We start from the raw sequence: 19,232 nt of genomic DNA, 5'->3' as shown, positions 1-19,232 counted from the left end.
AAGACAGATTCTGGCAGGCAGAATGGAGGGGCATGGGAGGAAGGCCATGCCACACGGCAGAGCGGCATTTCCTTACACACAGAAGCAGGAACGTGGAACCCCATAAAACCACACCTGCCGGCCCTGAAGCTCTTTTGACTGTCCCACACTTCCTTTCTGGGCCCAAGAGTTTCTGACCCGATAGCGCCCACAGCATTCACGCCTCACCTTCACACTTCTCTATCAATATTTGTGATAGCTTATAGAGCTCAGTGCCAATGTCACACTTCACCACTAAGTGTCATTATACTGTAGCTACTCTGGGGCATAAGATGTCCGTTAGACACCCACACCCCCTTGCTTCTTTAAGCCTGAGGCTCGGCAGCTGTGGCTGCCCTTGCTTTTCCCACAGGCAGCGGGCAGCAGCAAAGACAGACAAAGCCCGACTCGTCACTTTCCTACCGTGATCCTCACCAGGCACCGCAATCCAGCCTTTATTTATTCTTCCTTTCTCTTAAAGAACATAACAGCGTTGAAAGTGAGCCATCATCGCTGCTCCCGTGCCCCGGATGGCCGTGCAATCTCCCGCTAAAAGGGACAACAGGGAGCAAGACTCCAGCTGAAAGGCGAGGAGTCTGCACAGGGCTTGCCTTGCCCAGACAGAAGACTGGTTAACGTTGTTGTGGGCTGGGTGTGTGATGGGATGTGGCCTCAAGGTCATGTTTGAGGCCCAGCAAATGCAGGGTCTGTGGCTAGAAATTGTAGCCCAGAGACACTGGGCTTTCACAGCGTAAGAGCCACTTTGTAATTGAATGGAGGCAGGGAGCCACAAAGAAAGAAGTAAGGCACGGAACCTTCTCTTAATGGCTGTAGCCGGGGTTCAGAGGCAAACTCACACCAGGGGAGGGCTGACCACCCCAGGGGCAGGGCAGGGGCTCTGGTCACTGCACATTGGCCCTCTCCTTGCTGGGAGGGATACCTGAGGATCCCCCACGTCTCTTAACCACGTAGAAAATCAGAAAGGAAACTCCAACTTCTCCAGACTGCTAGAACGAAGCCATATCAAACAGACACTGATGCTATGGTTGAGACCTCAGGGCCTTCTTCCACAGCCCCTCACAAACCCTAACTCAGCTCAATGACCCTACTGGCTACCAGAAGCTTCCCTGTTAATACCTTGAGCTTTCCAAGCTCTGTACCCGCACGCACAACTGCTTTTTCCTGTATTGCCCTGACTCTTTTCTGCACATCTGGATTCTGCTCATCTTTCAAATGCCTCATCCTTCGTGAGCCTTCTGGATAGAAGAGGCCTCCCTTTTTCTTAAACATCCACAGCCTCTGACTTGGGCCTCTTCGCTGCTGGTTCATATCCTTTCTGCCTTATATTCTATTGTTTCGGTACACGCCATGGCTCCAACCAGAAGTCGCTGAAAATAAGAACCAATGGTACTCCTCTTTTCTCTGCTTCCCCTTCCCAGGCAGCTCAGTGTTTGTGGAGTGAGTCACTGACAGGGGCAGAAGCAGGGCTGCTACATCCCTGCGATCAATGCACTATGACACGGGATCATCAACATAAAGTGAACACAGAAAAGGGAAAGATGTCCCAGTGGAAAGAAGCAAAGAAGACGCAAGGTGACGAGACCACGGGACGTGGCTCTGTCCTCCGACACAGGAGCGGCGCCCTACAGAGAGACGGTTTACGAAGTACTTTCTCGGGCAAGATTCTCTAAGGTGGTGGTAAAATACTTTGTAGCCACGAATCCCCCCCGCCCCTTTTTTTTCCCTGTCAGCTGAGGTTCCTCTCAAGGAAAAATTCTCTTACGCTTTGAAAGTCAACACCAAAAGCACAAGTGTAGGGGACGATGTGGGCACCAAGGGACACATACTCCTCCTGAATCTATGGGGAGTCTATAGGGATGGACGCTGCCAGAGGAGGCAGTCAAGGGTCTTTATTAACTAACCTGGGAGGAGTTAACAATTAACCTTGTTTTCCACATGGCTGCCATTGCACCAGCAACACGGGGAGGAAAAGGCCTACTGAAGCTGGTCAGTCACCGTCTAGTCAGACAACTGATGGCACCTGCAGAGCACAAGCAATATGCCAGCATCACGGGGGGGTATGAAGATGCCACTGCCTTCAAGGAACCTACACCTGTGAAGGACCCTCATGACAATGGAGTCCAGTCGCCCGGCCCGGGCCTGTGCCTCTCGTGCACCACAGCTGATGCGGCCCACGTATCCGAATGCTTCCGTGATAAATGCCTGCCCCTCCCACTTTGCCAGACAGGGAGTTCCACAGGAGCACCGGCCACACATTGGGGTCTGTGCATCACTGTACCCCCGGGGCCGAGCACACAGCATGTCCTCAAGAGTAAGTACACACTGATGAACGACTGAATGGCAGGGATGGACAACCAGAATGGGAGGAGGGTACAAAGCTAAGCTTGGGAATAAAGGAAGGGTCACCAAAAAAAAAAAAACAAAAACAAAAACAAAAAAAAACCAAAAAACAAAAAACAGCATCTGAACCAACCCCAGAGCACTACCAATGAGGAAGTTCAGTGTCTCGGTTAATCCCTGATATAAATCATTGACCAAAAACCAGCACTAACGTGGAAAATCACCAGAAAGGGCTGGACAGCCTGTTCTGGGTTGTGAGGGGTTGGTGCTGTGTGTTCCCAATCTAAAGGTTTACAGAATGGACTGATGGCCTTCAGGAGGTGAACATTGGCAAGTCCCTTAAAGAACCTGTGTCTGCATTCCGCTCAGGGGCTTAGAAGCAATCGCCATAGCAGAAAGAATACAGAGGACAGCTATGTTAACCTCTGGCAAGTCGGCACTGACTCCTCACACCCCTTCAAAAGGCCTGGAGAGAACTCAAATCCCACTTCTAGGAGCTCCTACCAGTCAACGGCGGCTGATAACATTATCAAGGGATGGCCCCCATAAAACGCTGTCTTGTCCTTCCTCTTAGCGGGACAGCTGACAGACTGCACATTCGGAGTAGACTACAAGGGCCAAAGAGGCAAGCAAGTAAAACCGCCCAATGTTTTGTATGGAACACAGTCCTTCTACATTGGAGAGAAATCCTTGCTGTAATTATGTCTAGAAGGAAAATAAATATGAATGAAGAAAGCGTCTCTGGTGGTGCATTCTCTGCGAAGCGGTAAAGAGATGCTGGATGATCACCTTTTAAATTCTCGAATGAATAGCTGAACTTTATACCCCTGTTCTGCCTAGTCCATCCTGTCCACGGCTACCTATAAAGCACAGCTCTGGCTTAGCCACGCTACTGCTTTAAGACCTTAATGGCCGACTGCCTACAGTCTAAAGGTCAAACCACCGTAGTATAGTATTCAATGCTGTTCCACCATCTGGCCCCAACTTTGCGTTCTCATGACATACCACCTCCACCATCACCTGAATCCATTTTGCCACATCAAAACGCACAATGTAGCTTTCAGTTCCCTGAACCGTCCTGCCATTCAGAGGTTTTGCTCACGGTTAGGACGATCCATCAACAAATCCTTCCAGGCCCAGCTCGGAGGGGGTGTCCTCCATGAAACCCCGTCTGAAACACGCACAAGGCAGGGAACATGTGAAGAGTGAGCCAGAGAGTCAGGAGCCTGGAGCTCACCTAGCAGACCAGCGTCTGGGAAAGACCACAGCGCAACAGAGCAAACTGGTAACAGAAGATAGATAGTGTGAGTTATAAACACATCGCTCAGCATGGCTTGGTTCTGGCCGGGAGCGTAGCAGAGAATAACCATTTTGCTCTGGGCCCACGATGCCTTACTTCTGCCTGTGTCAAGGCACGGCCCACATTCTGGCTCTAGTAAGACTCCTTGTGTAACAGACCATAAGCTCCTTAAAGGTAGGCTCTGTGTCTATACACACTCAAGGTGTAGACGGGATTGAATATAGGTGCATATGGGATTGAATGGAACCCATGCTTGTTGCCCTTGACGGCAACCTAAACAGACCCCCTACCACAGGCTCTCAGGGAAAATCTTCACTCATCTTTGGGGCATCTGCCTTTTCTTTCAAAGCCACATCTGATTATGTTGCTTTCTCACATCCACAGGTCCCTGGCCACTGTAAGAAACACACACACTCCTTAGCCCGTACCTAGGCCTACTAGCCCATTTCTGTAGATGGCTCCTCTATTCTAGCACAAAGAACTTTGGAGACTTCCCAAGGTCACTATCATGCTTTTCCGTACCTCTATGCCTTTGCACAGACCATATGTTCTTTCCCTTCTCCTTTGCCTGCAAACTCCTACTCATCCCTGTAAGCCCCAACTGAAGTATTTTCTCCCTAAGGTCTTCTGGGACCCATCCAGAGTGAGTCATTTTCTCATATGCCCAGCATACCCCCTGCTGCTCTACACGAGGATTACTCATCTAGGGGACTATTCATTCCCCGTCTAGGGCTATAACTGCTCCATAGAAACAATCTATGGGCTATAACTGCTCCATAGAAACAATCTATCTAGTTCTCTCTGACTGTAGATCCGGCACCTATTAAGTAGGTACTCAGTAAATGTCTTTAATAAATGACCGAGTGAGGTCTCCTACACAGAGAAAAAATGATCTAGAAAAAGATCGTATAAAGTGGGCAGCACCAACAGTATCACCTGAAACCCGTAAGCCCCTTTACAGTTACGACTACTGCAATGACAGGCAGCAAAGTTTTCCAGACCCTCGTTCTGCTCTCTTAACTTGGCACAAGGGGGACCAGCACATGCCCCTTTCCTCCTCTCCCCTTCCTACTCACACCGACCTCCAAATGCCACAGGAATATGGACCTGGTCCAAAAGAAAGCTAATCTCAACATTAACCCAGGAGAGTCTTGTTAATGAAAAACTTTGCTAAGAACACTCTGTTTATTTATTAATTATTTGGCCTTTAAAGAAGTGTGAAATCCACACATGTGAAGTGCCAAAAACTGTTGGTTTTTCATGGAGAATCTTTAATGGTGGCAATGCTGCAGACTTGTTTTTGTTTTTGATTCCGAAGTAGGACTTGCAGTCTTGCTGGGGAAGTTGGACTTGTACTTATAAGCTGTGTGAGTCGGGGGCGGCTTGCTTAACTTCTCTGGAGCCTTATTTCCTCACCTGTGAAATGGGGATGAAGGATCCACTCGGGAGCATTGTTGCATGCGTTAGCAATGACAGGGGAAGGGTCTCACCCCTCAAAGTGATCTTAAATGGTCCTGGGACTATTATGCAGTGTCACTGCACTTGGTCTATATGCTTTCATCGCTTGGAACGCGTATGTGAGGTTTCTCTGTCCAGAGCGCCATGCCACACAGCATCTTGTATAAACCTACAACGCTTCTACTTTCTGGGATCTTAACACCGAGCAGCTCTGCCACGCGGCACTGAAACCGTTCTGGACATCTTGACCGCACGCGAACCTGTCAAAAGGATGTGGCCACAGAAATTGTTTCCAAGTAAACGGAGCCCTTTATTAGGATATCTTAACGTTAACCGGGCATCATGCAGCCTACTTACTTGCTATAATAATCTTTTAATTTAGAATGGATTGTTCATTGAATAAGATAGCGGGAATTAGGTTTTTGCCAAGGGCGAAGCGCGGCCAAAATTCTTGTAATCCGTGGCAGATTGTAAAATTATCTTTATGAACAGGCTGGCGGCATCGCATTAAATAGCACGTCCCCCGCCGGATTTCCAGAAGTTAGTTCTTAGTGTAAATACAACCGTCACTAGAAGAATAAAGCAAGAAACGTCTGTAGCTACTAGGCGGCTACCGTACAGAGGCACGTTACCCATGCACTCAGTCAAAGGGACACTCACGTGGGACTGCCCACTGCTTAGGAAACATGCTAAATAAAGAGGATTCTAAATGCCCAGGCACTCGGGAATTCTTTTAAAAATAACATGGAAACCATGATCATAAAGGACATTTTAAAAACTGCACTCAAACTGAGGACATATTAATCTGAGGGCTAAGCGAAACGAAAAACCTACTGTGTGGTGGGTAGAGACGCAATGAGATGGGAGCAAGGTGGACAACAGTGTGTGCTGAAGACCTACTGTGCGTCAGGGCCACGTAGCGCGCTGTGGCTTATTTGCTCGTGTGCGTCACCCTCGCACCTACCTTGTTCCCAGTTTGTGGATGCTGACTGATGCTCAAAACGCTCAGAAACCCACCCAAGTCGCCAAACTGCTAAGTGGGGGAGTCGGGGTCCGACTCCACCCTCATGACGCCTTGACTTTGGACCGACTGCTCCGAAGATAGCCTCGATACCCCAGTAAGTTAACTTCTCACAAGGCCACTACTAGGTGCTTAGTGAGAACACAATCTTACTAGAAGGGGGCACAACCCCGCCGTGAAGTGGACTGAATGTACACCACTTAACGTCCTCCATCCACCACCTACAACACAGGGTAAAACTCAACCCGTCCTTCTGCTTTCGAGTCCTTCCTAATCCAGCCCCGACGCACTCCCCTCCCTTGCTTGACGACCATCTGTTGAATACTTTCTCTACAAAAGGCGTCACACGAAGCACTGCAGGAGCAGTGTGGGAGATCCACTGGAACAGTGCATATTCTCTGCCCTCGAGGGGCTTAGAGTACAGGAGGGAAACTGAGGCAGAAAGCCATACCACAGCAATAAAAGCAGGGCATTATGAGGATGAGAGGGACAACTAAAGAACAGTCTGAGATAAAAATCCAGACGTTTTCTCCCGTGGTTGCCACGCTCGGTCATTCACGCAGCTGCGCCGGCCACATTCGACTGGTCGCAAAACCAAGAGCAGCCAAAGGCAGCAACACACGGGCCGATCATTAAGGAGAAAACAGTGGCCTATGCACTGGGCTTTCTACGTGAGATCGTGAACAAGCAAACCAGAATACCTCTCTTGGTCGAGTTTCACATTCAGGAGAGTCAACCCCTTTTATTCTCCTTTAAAAATTTCAAATTACCCAGGTGATATGCAGTATATTCTCCCTGTAAAAAATTAAAATGTTACATACACAAACCCACGTTTTTTGTTTTGTCTTGTTTTTTGCCTTTTTTCCTGTCACTCTCTACACATACTGTCATGTCATGTTGGGTTCTATTCCTTTCGTGTGAATGACCTCACCTCCCCTCCCCGCACCCCCCCCCCCCCCGCCCCGCCATCCCGCCCAAATCTGCTGAAGGCTTATTTCTGACTTACCAAAACCCAGGTCACATGGCACTTCCCAGTTCCCTGCCCGTTAGCCTGCTCTGCCCCTTCCGCTCAGCAGGCTTTAGGTGTGCGTCCAGCACGGGGCTCACCATACTACACGCTCCTTGTGGGTGTTTCCACTTACCTTCTTTGACAAATTATCAGCTTCCTGAAGGCAGGGGACACCTCCTACTCCCAGTCTCCCCGAACCCCCAACTCCCGGCACAGTACTGAGAATGTGCTACTTCATGATAGCACCACTGCTGATTTTAGCCCCATCTTGAAAGGCAAAATATTTGAAGAACTGTCATGACGGCACACAGGAGGTGGTGACTGAATGTTTTCTTCCAAGAGGCGGGAAGAGAGGGAGGAAGACAGAGCTGGCAGGACAGAAAATCACCGTGCTGGCAGATATCTGGGATATAAAGAGAACACGACAGGGGCTCCTGCCTTCGAGGAACTCACAGTCCAGGTGAATGCTGAGAGTGGCAAATACCCAAGAACCTTTCCTCTTCCCAAGCTCTAAGAAACGTACGAGGCACCCATAATCACAACTGAGATAGATACTGGGGAGGGCAAAGGGATGGGGAGGGGTTACTTTATTCCCTGGCAGAAAGCACCTGCGAAACCCACAGCCCACCCTTCTTCAAAATGACAACGCTTTTCATTCCTGTGATCAAGTTCAGATTTACCATCCGGCCTCAATCCACCACCTACAAAGAGTATAACGTTCAGTATCCAACAGAGAAAAACACACGTTCTAAGAAACCTCCCAACTTTTTCATTGGTAGAATTGGTAAGGATGAACTGGATAAAACACAGATGAACTAGCTAGCCATATTCTGGGTAGCCACAGTATTTTTCAAGACAAGGAACACATACAGTCAACGTGGCCTCATCTGCAAGCTCATTCACCACACTCAAGTTTGATTTTAAGAAAAGGCAGAGCCCAAACTACTTCTGCTTACATGGCTCTAGACTTGAAGGTTGCTTTGCAAAGATATCTCAGAGTGAAATTATCCAGCAAACCCTTGTGTGGATAGAAGGTTCCACAAGTCAACAACCGCTTAAGCAGTTTAAACCAACAAGCAAGATGCCCTCTATTTAAATGCTATGAGCGAATCTATTTTAAGCCTTTAAAAATCCTCTGGGCAGGTGTTTAAGCTGTGTACAGACTGAGCCTGCGGAGACTCTCGGGGTGGGGGAGGGTGGGCTCCACTCTCCATGCAGGCAACATTTTGTTCCGACAATCTTCCTGCAGCAGGTCATGTGACAAAGGCCAAATAAACAGCATCTGGGGATTTTCAATTACAGACCTTCGCCCAGCATGCCTGCACTGTAATCTCTACCAGATGAGGCTCAGGCCTCCCTATTTTCAATAATTCACACACTGTGTACACATAACATGACAATAAGGGCATTCATGGAGCGGCCTGATTCGCAGATCAAAGCTAGCAAAGGGCCAGCTGTAAGCATGCTCTACTGCTGGATGATTCGTGCTTTTCACAGGCTTGGAAAGACACTCTGCAGGACCTGGCAAGCCGGCCTCTTTCCTGTGCGGGATGCCGAGCAAACTCTGAGCATGAACCGGGCACAGTCTCCCCGGGATGGCCAGAGAGGCGACCGGACTCCATGCACAACCCCGCAAGCACTGGGCAGCCTCAAACTCCAATCGGCCCTCCACAGGGGCTTGCCTTGGCCAGTGCAAGACCCGTGCAAGAGCTCTATTGCTCCAGGGAGCAGGTGGTTCTTGAAAACAAACCTGTTCTAAAAAGACAAGGCAAGGTTCCCGTACTTAAAGAAACCCCCAGCCAGGTGCTCGAGTTTACAAATCCACTGGCTGTGCCGTTTCCGTGTCGCCGTCGCACCCATACAAACGACTAGGGCACAAACTACATGGAGGGATATTTTTAATGGCTGTCACAGAGCTTTGGGTCTGGGAAATGAAAGAGGACACTCTGTTGTTATTCCTGAAATCCCTACACGTTAACTCAATTAACTCGGGTGCGCGCAGACCAATGCGTTTAGGCACTGTGGGCGTGTGAGCATGCGCGCCCGAGGGCTTTGAAAGCATTCAGAATGCTCGAGTCCACAACATTCCAAATACCCATCACCCTGCAAGGAGAGCTGCCGCTGGAGGAAACCAGGACACTGATTCTTCGTATAAAGATTTCATACCCGTCAATCAGGGCAGGATCCCGGAGAAAGCCATAATGGTGACTTCCTCAGCAGCAAACACATGCTGCTCACCAGCTGTGGGCTGTGCATCCTTACCCTCTTTTCTCTCTCATTCAGAATGGTTTCCTCTTAATCACAATAATCCCAAAAGTGCTAAAACATATCAATCGTTGGGTAAGCCCTGCCTACAAAGGGCCAGCCGGCTGGCTTTTATGGCCTTGTCCAACAGCAGCTGATACTTCATTCAGTGACAAATCCAATTGAGCAGTTACAAGAGATTTAGCCTCCCTGAAAAAATATTGGGGTTGATCTGGCACTCTAAAGTCAGCACATGCTCTGCTGCCATATTGTTGCAGAGATTACTCTCTGCTGTCATATTTGGATGTCTACAGCCAACCGTCTCGCACCTTCTCTACCCTTGCCCCCCACGATCTAATGATGGCGGTGGTGGGGCAACAATGTAATCCCTGGATAAAAAATACAAGCTACAACCGTATTTGGAAACTGACTCAATGATGTGATTTTATCATCCTCACACACATGCACGCGCGCGGGGATAACTGGCTCTACTTTTCCGATGGGAATGTCTAGCACGCTGGAGGGAAAAAACTATGGGGTGAAATTGATTTTACTCTAACTTTTGGGATCTAAGTCAGCTTTGAAGGGTGAAAAGAGATAAACAATGTGTAAAGATCTCACCCTTGGACTGAAATTCATCATATTAAAAACTCCTGCAGGACTAGTGTAAAGGTCTTGTCATTAAATTTTTCACACTCGTTTTAGAAATCAGAATGTTAAAACGTAAGAACAGCTTTAGGCCAGGGTGGAGAGAAGCACATAAACTGACAGAAAGAAAAATTAACTTTTGAATATTTAATATACTCAAAATACATATATTCTTTACAGATAATTATAAATGCAAGTTAAGAGAATCTCCTAAGAAAATAGCTTGGATAATTTAGCTATTAAAGGGACACGCAACCAACAAAATGCAGCTTTTAAGCAACACCACAAGGTAATTTACAAAATACAATAAAAGGGAAATGATCTAATAGGAACACGGGCTGATTATTCCTTTAATATTACGGCTTTGTAGTCAACAGTTGGTTATTTATCCCAGCTTTCACGATACCAAAAAAGTGACCACAGAGACATCTGGCTTAAAAAAAAAAAAAGTTTTCAGTGCCATAAATGAGACATTTGCAATTGTGGCTGGCAAGATATCAGTGATGGAATATTCCATACATGGAGTTCTTATTTCATGTGGTTTTTAAAACTTTATTCTCTACTCTGGATTTTTTAAAGCATAAACTGAAAATTAAAACAAAAACAAACACCCAAAGCCTGCAGACGGGAGAAGACATTAACTTCTGTGAATAACTATCCATTAGATTAATATTTTGCCAATGTCACTTGTCACAACAAAAGCAGCAGCATTTATAATTTACTCTAAGACTGGTTTAATTAAAATTCAAAAAACCACGACAAAGCTAGATTGAATTTCATTCGCCACATTGTAATTACTTACTTTGTAGCTCACTATAAACAATATTTTATTACGTCCACAAAAATGCACTTAAAACTAACAGTAATGCGGAGACATTGGGAAGAACAGATGAAGTGCCGTCACTTCTACGTTGAACAGAGAGTGACTTCCAAACTTTCCTATCACATAAGAAAGTGGGTCCCCATTTCCCCAAGCTGAGGGGACCTAGGAGTCTGCCTGCATTACCTTCCCTTAGAGTAGGGCTCGGACTCAGAACACAGATTTGGCAAAACCAGATCTGTGGACCTCCCTCCCAAGACCAAGAAGGAGTCTCACTTGGCTGAGACTCAACAATGAGACAATAGAGGCTGCCAGGCATGATGAATGACTTAAAGGCTTAAAACCACCATTTCCATCCTCCCAGATAAACAATTAGCTTAAAAAAAAAAAAAATTCTGGAGGCAACTTCCAATACTGTTAATATATGCCTGGCAGGGGAGAGTTAGTTTAGTGAAATTAGACTTACTTTAAGGCCATTTGTCTGAGGCATTCTCTGAAAGTGCTTTACTGAAGTGGGAAGAAAGAAACCTTTCACTTTGGATAAAGGACAAAGTTTAGAATTTTAAAAGTTAGAAAAGGCTCAGAAACATCTGAGTCTCCTAAAGCCACTATCAAGGTTTTAGATGTATTTGATTACTGAATTTTTCCATTCCCTCTCCCCTTATTTTAAATCCACATAATTCGTAAAGGCGGCATAATAATAAAAAAAAAAATTGCTTATTGAACAAGGCAGGCAGGCAGTAACACGATCTAAGCATGAAAGGAAACGGCCTTCACGCACCCTTGCCAGATAAAAACCAGTGGTTCTGAAACTGCACACAGGCCATTCTCTGGAGCTCGTGAGGCTCCAGGAACGAATGCCTGAGACGTGACAGAGAAATATCTGAAGAGTCAACCTGCATTTTTCTAGAATGAATTTACAGGACGGGGCAAGAGTACCTCCGGAAGTTCACCAAGCCTCCATTAATAAATGGGGTAGCAGTGCGGTTCCCATGACGACCGAGACTCCGACTCTAGGGAAAGCTTAGTGCACAGCCACCAAAGGTTTTCCCTCAAATCTCAACTTCCCGTTTGGAGGTGCTGACAAAACCAAACATACTTTTAAGCCCGGGGATACAGGGCAGGGTTTTCCAAAAAGGATTCTCCTAGCATTCGGCTTGGTCCATCGTGGGGTGGCCGCGTCACCGGTCTCGGAAACTCCGTCTTGCTACAGAGACTTGGAACGCGATTTTAAAGGGAGTTAAGGGCCCCCAGAGAATGTTCTGTGGGTTAAATATACCTGCTGTACTATTATAATGTGTTATGACAAGTTATATATCATTGTAATAGGCTCCCATGATTAACATTAGTCTGACTGGTTTTTCTTTGCTCTGTAGAAGTGGTTTGAGGAATTCAGAGTCAGCTTGCTCACCAGAATCCAGCACCTGGGGAAAACGGACTGCATTTCTTTAACATATGTAACCTTGAGGCTGATACTTCACGAGGTCAGGACACACTTTCAGATGAGAGCTTTCCAGATTCCTCCACAGAAACGGTGGGGGGGGGGGGGGGTGGAAAAATACAGACTGTAGAACTGTGCCATTAACTAGTCACTGACTTTAGGGAAAGTTAAACCCCTTTTTGAGCCTCAGTTTCCCCAAAGGGCTAGTACCCTGTAATGCTATGATATCACAATGATGAGATCTAGCTACTTTTAGATTCCCTCCAAACACAAACGGCCAGAGAACAAATAGAAAGCTCTGGTGTCCTCCTGTCCTCCACCCTCTGCCTCCCTCTGAATGCTCAAAGTGTGGAGCCTCCACGGCCCAAACCAAAGGAAGATGGCACGCTTCCCAGGAAATGCAAGTAGCTGCATGAAGGACAGCTACTATGAGAGCAGCGCTGGTCTGGGGCGGGGGGGGGGGGGGGGGGGTGCTGGGATTAGAGGGATTCTTAGAAAAGCCCAAGAAAATTACAAAGTCGCCCTTCCAAAAACAAGGCAAAGCAAACATTCACCTTCGAGTTTCCCTCCGGGAATAGTGATGGAGGAGACTTAAGTGCAGTCTGTATGCTAAGGTGAGGACACACTTCTTAATCAGCACCCTTCCTTGCTATCTCAAGAGCTGTGCTAGAGCAGAGAGATACTATGCGAAAGCCAATGGCTTCTGAGCACCCATTATGGGCATGACTTGGAGGCGGACAGTGAAGAGGACAAAGGAAGGAAAAGGTACTGCTTCTGCACTCACGGAACTTACAATCTAGCTACCTAATGGTGTATAAGAGATGCAGTTAGGGAAAGACAAAAAAAGGCAGATCCATGGTGGTTAGATATTTCTAAGGGTTTCCTTTTTAATTCTGTTCCCCTTTTTTGCCCTTCCACATATGAATAGTCCAGACTTGGGTCCCTCTCTGGCATCCCCATAATAATGTTAACTTCCTCCACCTGGACTGCCTTTAGCCTGTTCTCACGCTAAAAGGCGTTAGGAGACAGTAACAAATTCCTGACAGCTACCACTGATAGCCTGAGAAGACAGAAAGCATCCCAATATTCTGTTTCCATTTTTAGACAGGTCTGGCCCGGCAACAAACCGGCTGAAGGACACGGAGCGTAAAATTTCCAGAACAATCTCCCCCCTCCCCACCATGAAAGCCATGAAGTTGCTACCTGGGGGAGCAATCAAATGTGGACCCCAACTCCGAAAACCACACATAATCTAATTCTGTTCCTCTCACGAGATCACATATAGGGAGCCACCGTGTACGTATGACCTCCCGTAACATGAAGCCTAGATCTCATTTTTTACCTCAGAGAAAACCGAGAAGCTCCCGATGCAAACAGGGCCCCTCTATCCTTGAGAGATGTGGAGCCAGCTGGGCACGCCTACGGACATACACAGCACCCCCAAACCACGTGAAGCACATGCAGAGGGGAGTCCCGATGACATCATCTCAGCCAAACCCAGGTATCGGGAGCCAAGCGACGGTCACTTAGGCCGTGAAAATGAAAACGAGTAAAAGTTGAGAAAGACCGTTACTCAGAAACAATCATCCCCATTATGTGAGTTTTGATTGACCTTTCTCTGTAATTTAATTACAGACCTTTCAGTGTGAGTGAGCAGTTGGGAGGACTTATTTAGCTTGGTTTACGGAGCGAGGAGCCAGGACAGCAGAGGCCCAGCTGAGGTTGCGTCAGTGAGACAGGCATGCTGAGAGTTAAGGCTGCATTCCGAGGACAATGCCAAGCGCCATCAGAAGTGCTCGAGGAGGGCGCCTGAACATCCTACCTGGGCTCTCGAGGGAGAATTCTAACTAGTGAATGAAGAGGAGCCGGGAAGGGGCTAATTGGAGGCAGGGAGGGGGGCAAGGAGGATGGAGCAACAATCCGGGGCAGCGGGGAAGAAAGCCTGAATTTGGGAAGTAGCCCGGAAGAAGCAAGAGAGGGGACTGGATCAAGGGCTGGCACTGGCCGGTCTTCTGGACACGTGTGGTATAGAAGGAAAGGACAGATTTCAGGGGCAGCTGATAGTCTTGGTTCCAAGATGGTATTGCATCTTAGAAATGAAGAATGCGGGCAACACAGGCCACTGGAGCAAGGGAGGCCATCAGTTTCGTTTGGGCATCTAAATTTGAGGGCACAAAAAGATGCCCGCGGGGAGCCATCTGTAAAAGCAGCTGGATGTGCGAGGTGGGGGATTAAGAGATCCAGGCTGAGCAGGAGGTATGGGTCCGGCAGTCAGCCTGTTGGCTGATAAGTAAGCCTGAAAGCAGCCAATCACACCAGGAAGAGTACAGAAGGAAAGGGGAGCTGGAGAGCACAGAGGGTTGAACAGAGGCGAAGGAGTCAACAGAGGAGGTTGAGAAATTGAAAAAAGAAATATACTTGGTCAAGTAGTATCATGGAGGGCAAGGTCAGATAAAAGTTGCAAAAAGAGCCCGAAAAGCCACCCATTTAATATGCTAGAGAAAGGTCAAGTAGGATGAGAGCTGTGTGTTATGGGACACGTTAAATTACATCTCTTAAGAGCGACAATAAACACGCTCACAGACAAAAGTGGCTGTGGTTGTGGGTGTGCCCGCCCATCAGTCTGATGCAGAATGAGGCTTGTTGGAGACAGGGGTTCGCAAGTGGGGTTCCAAGGATCAAGGGCCCTTTGGAAGTTACACGACTCACATGGTCTCATGTGCTGGACTCTGGTCACTGACCTCGGATATGGGGGGGGGGGGGGCGGAATGAATGGAAACAAAACCCAAGGGCAGTTACTGAATGGTGTGTGGTCTGGGACAGAGTGTTGACAAAGCAGGCCTGTGTCCAGCAGCCCTCTGGGAAAGTACGTAAGGGAGGTGAGGCAGCGGGTCCACTTTCCCAGATGCGAGCAGAGACTGGGGAGCGCAGGCGACACCACTCTCTGCTCGCTGCCCTCAGTCCAGCTAAGAACACAAGAGAAGATAGTGAAAATACTGTGAGAATCAATTGGCTGCATGGAATTTATAGTCAAAAGCACTGTATGTTTCATTAGTATTTGTAGGTTGTGTGCTACACGTGCTCTATGGTAGTGAAAATGTTAATCAACATATGTGTGTGTGCATCAGTTGAGTTTGTGTGTGCACGCACATGTGTGTTTTAAAACATCTGTCAGCAGAGGCACCTGGGTGGCTCAGTGGGTTAAGCGTCGGACTTTGGCTCAAGTCATGATCTCACAAGTTCCTGAGTTAAAGTCCCACGTCAAGCTCTGTGCTAACAGCTCAGAGCCTGGAGCCTGTTTCAGATTCTGTGTCTCCCTCTCTCTCTCTGCCCCTTTCCCACTTGTGCTCTGTCTCTGTCTCTCTCTCTCTCAAAATTAAATAAACATTAAAAAAATTTTTTTTTAAATTTCTGTCAGGAGATCAGTGGCCAACAGCCCTTTTAGTCAGTGCTTCTAAAAGTTTCGCCAAAGGAGGGGCGCCTGGGTGGCTCAGTTGGTTGAGCGTCAGATTCTTGGTTTTGCTCAGGTCACGATCGACCGTTCATGGCATTAAGTCCCATTTTGGGCTCTGCTGTCAGCTTGGAATTCCCTCTCCACCCCCTCTTCTCTGCCCCTCCCCCAAATGCACACTTGCTCTCTCTCAAAATAAATAAATAAACTTTAAAAATAAATAAATGTTTCACCAAAGGGGCAAGCAGTTTCCTAAGTCAACTAGAGATGTCACATTTGAGTGACGTCTTGTGAGTTTCTCAGAGGTGATCCAAGCAACACCCACAAGTTAGAACCCCCCACAATCACATGTGCCTTCTTCTTCTGACTCCCATCCTTACATGATCCATTCGTCTGCAAACACACAATTGCATAAACATCTGTCCCTCAGGCTCATCCACACTTCTTCTAGGCCCTCACCATTTCCTTCCCAATCTTTCCCAGTAACCTCCTAACTGCTTCCTGATCTTCCATTTCCTCCACTCTTACCCTTCCTTAAGGCTACCACCAGAGCGGCCTTAATTAAAACAAAGTCTTCTCCCAATGTCTTCAGTGCCTCCTTCCAATCCCTGGGCTTTCAGTCAGTGCAGTCCCCTGCAGCAGGGATGCCAGCTCTTGTTGCTACCTGCAGACTGCAATCCACATATTTAAAAAAATATTTATTTATTTTTGGGAGACAGAGAGACAGGGTGCAAGCAGGGGAGGGGCAGAGAGAGAGGGAGACACAGAATCTGAAGCAGGCTCCAGGCTCTGAGCTGTCAGCACAGAGCAGCCTGGCGCAGGGCTTGAACCCACGAAATGCAGGATCATGACCTGGACCGAAGTCGGACGCCTAACTGACTGAGGCACCCAGGCGCCCCTGCAATCCACCTTCCCATAAAGCCTTCCACAACCTGCAACTGGGGTTTCTCTGCTCCTGCTCGTTGTACTTTCCTGCTCTCAGAACCGCCCCCAACATCCATCATTTGCTTCCATGACCGCCTTCTCTAGAAGTGGCCAGGGTACCAGATGGCAGGGGCTTTCCCCATCATCCTTCTATCCCCAGACCCCAGGATACCACCTAGCACATACAAGATGATCAATTAACATCGACTGAATGAATGGACCAACAATAAACATAGTGTGCACCAGACTTCTTTCTGAAGCTTAGGATCTTAAAAGGTTTTTTGTTTGTTTGTTTTAATAAAGTTGGAAGGAAAATACTATTTACCTTTTAAGTTTTTAAAAAAGTTTATTTATTTTCAGAGAGAGAACCAGCGGGGGAGAGGCGGGGGGGGGGGGGGGGAGGAGGGACAGAGGAGCCAAAGTAGGCTCCATGCTGATAGCAGTGAGCCCGATGTGAGGGGGGGTCAAACCCATGAACCGTGAGATCGTGACCTGAGCCGAAGTCAAGAGTCGGACCCTTAACCGACCGAACCACCCGGGTACCCCAGAAAAAATTATTTTAGAAAAAAAATATATTATTTGGGAACTTTCCCAAGCCTATGAAAAAGCAATGCTTGCTCAGAGGTCTTTCATGATTTCCTTGTGTGGTAACATGTTTTCTGTCAAGAGAAATTTATACGCCTGCTTCTCCACTTTGAGCCACACAGATTTTCTGTTGAGAAACCCTTTCATGCCATGTGTGTGGTTTCTCATCTACTCAAGCCTCTTAATTACAAAATATTATCACTAAAACCCACAAAAAAAACGATGGAAATACTTGTAACCATACTGCCTGGACTCTGTTAGAGGAACTGTCTTAGAGACTTTAATACGAGAGAGTCAGAAATGTTTAGCTCTAGGAGACACTTTAGGGATCATCTAATAATTTCAACTTTTTTTGCAGATGACAAAATTCAAGCAAGGAAAAGCCAAGGGACATACCCACATCCCCACCACTCATGAGTTTAAAGCGGGGAAGTATTCATTCCAGATCCACTCTGTAATAATAAACCTTTGTTTTGTATCGACGTTTTACGCAAATGCTAAATGTTCTCTTTAAAGTGCATCTCATCATAAACATTTAGTAAATGCATAAAACAGGCCCTTAACGTTGCTTCCAGCAGGATTTAAATCCAAAGTTCTCCTCAATTAGAAAGAAAAACCTAATCCGGATATATGTGGAATTGCGTCCTGGAGTCTATTGTGATCGTAACTGCAGAATCAAAAAGTAAAGGCCGCTCTCCCCCTAAAACATCAGAGGCCTTTGTAGAGGCCACGCAGCCCTGTCCACACTGGACATTATCCAAAGACTTTACAATGTTCCAAGGGCCCCTCCACAGTGGGATCCTCCTGACCGTAGTCAGTTTCACAAAAGGAGGTCCCGTGTCAACACCAAACACTCCTGTTACTAGGATTCGTAGGGATATGCCGTATGTTCGGAGGCAACAGTGTTGTTTTCAAAATCCCATAGGCTCCAAAATTCCTCTGAAGAGAAAGCATGAAAGATCTTCTCTCTTAATAAGCAGGTTGATGATGCGGAAGAGGTAAGAGGAGGTGAAATGGCTCATTTTGAGCGCATCCAGTGGGTCCTCAAACATGAGAGATGATGATGTAAAGCAGCCGAGTCGGTCCCTGCTTTAACCCATGAAGAGCCATCTACCAGGGCGTCCATGGCTCATCTTTCCCGCTCCGCCCCTCAGACCAAGCCCACCCTGGGTGGGCACCTGCAATGTCCTGCTGGGGAAGGCGTTCTGGTCCTCGACCCATAATTTCAGCCTTAAAAAGTTGGAGTCTTCTCTCCAGCTACGTTTCCTCTCTGAATCATTCATTCTCTGAATCATTCCTTCATCCACAAAATGTCCGACTCACTTAAATTTCAGCTACAGAGATATGCAGAGTAACAAGATGTGAAATGTATTATGCAACCCTCTGTCCTAACAATCTTCCTTTGTAATTTCTAAGCGCATCTACATTCAAGCATTTACAAAAATACTGGATGCATCTGCATTTACCCTAGACGGTTTTAAGCTTCCTTTATGTCTTTCTTCCAACTTTCTTCTTTCCAGACAGGAGGGCCAATGCCTTCAGTCTCTCCTTACCCAAAGGCGATCCCCAGCGTCACTGTCATCGCCAGGAAGTGTGCTTATCTCTTTACATCCTCCTGCAGGAGCAGCTTAGCACTGGGTTGGGCATTCCAGGGGCCAGCAGCAATCGGTGTAAAAACACAGATACCAGATCTTATAGAAGAGGTGGCTGGTTTAGAAAAAGGAGCCCCAGCTTAGGGACAGGGACACCTGGTTCAAAATTCCAGTTTTAACTTACCCGGACCTCCATTTTCTTATAAATGTGTTGCACTCATTAGCTGACTCCAAAACCAGACATAAATAAATTCATTTCTCATTACCATTATAATTTCTCGTTCACATCACTTTCAGCATTCACTGCTGCCAGTTAAACCAGGGAAGAGAGAACACGCACTCCTCCCCACCTCTGTTGCC

The 19,232-nt window shown here is 47.2% G+C and overlaps 1 protein-coding gene and 1 long non-coding RNA gene across 10 annotated transcripts in view; one reads left to right on the top strand and one right to left on the bottom strand.

Annotated features, from left to right (window-relative positions):
• Window positions 1–19,232, bottom strand: part of TEAD1 (TEA domain transcription factor 1) — a 259,819-nt gene that overhangs the window by 75,576 nt on the left and 165,011 nt on the right. The window lies entirely within an intron of this gene.
• On the top strand, window positions 13,453–17,758 carry LOC122201457. Its single transcript, XR_006194176.1, has 2 exons — window positions 13,453–13,821; window positions 17,639–17,758. It is a non-coding gene; the product is annotated as an uncharacterized LOC122201457 (long non-coding RNA).

The sequence above is a fragment of the Panthera leo genome, chromosome D1 (assembly GCF_018350215.1).
Source record: "Panthera leo isolate Ple1 chromosome D1, P.leo_Ple1_pat1.1, whole genome shotgun sequence".
Taxonomy (NCBI): Eukaryota; Metazoa; Chordata; class Mammalia; order Carnivora; family Felidae; genus Panthera; species Panthera leo.
Note: the sequence above shows the minus strand (reverse complement) of the source record. Positions and strands in the feature narration are given on the sequence as shown.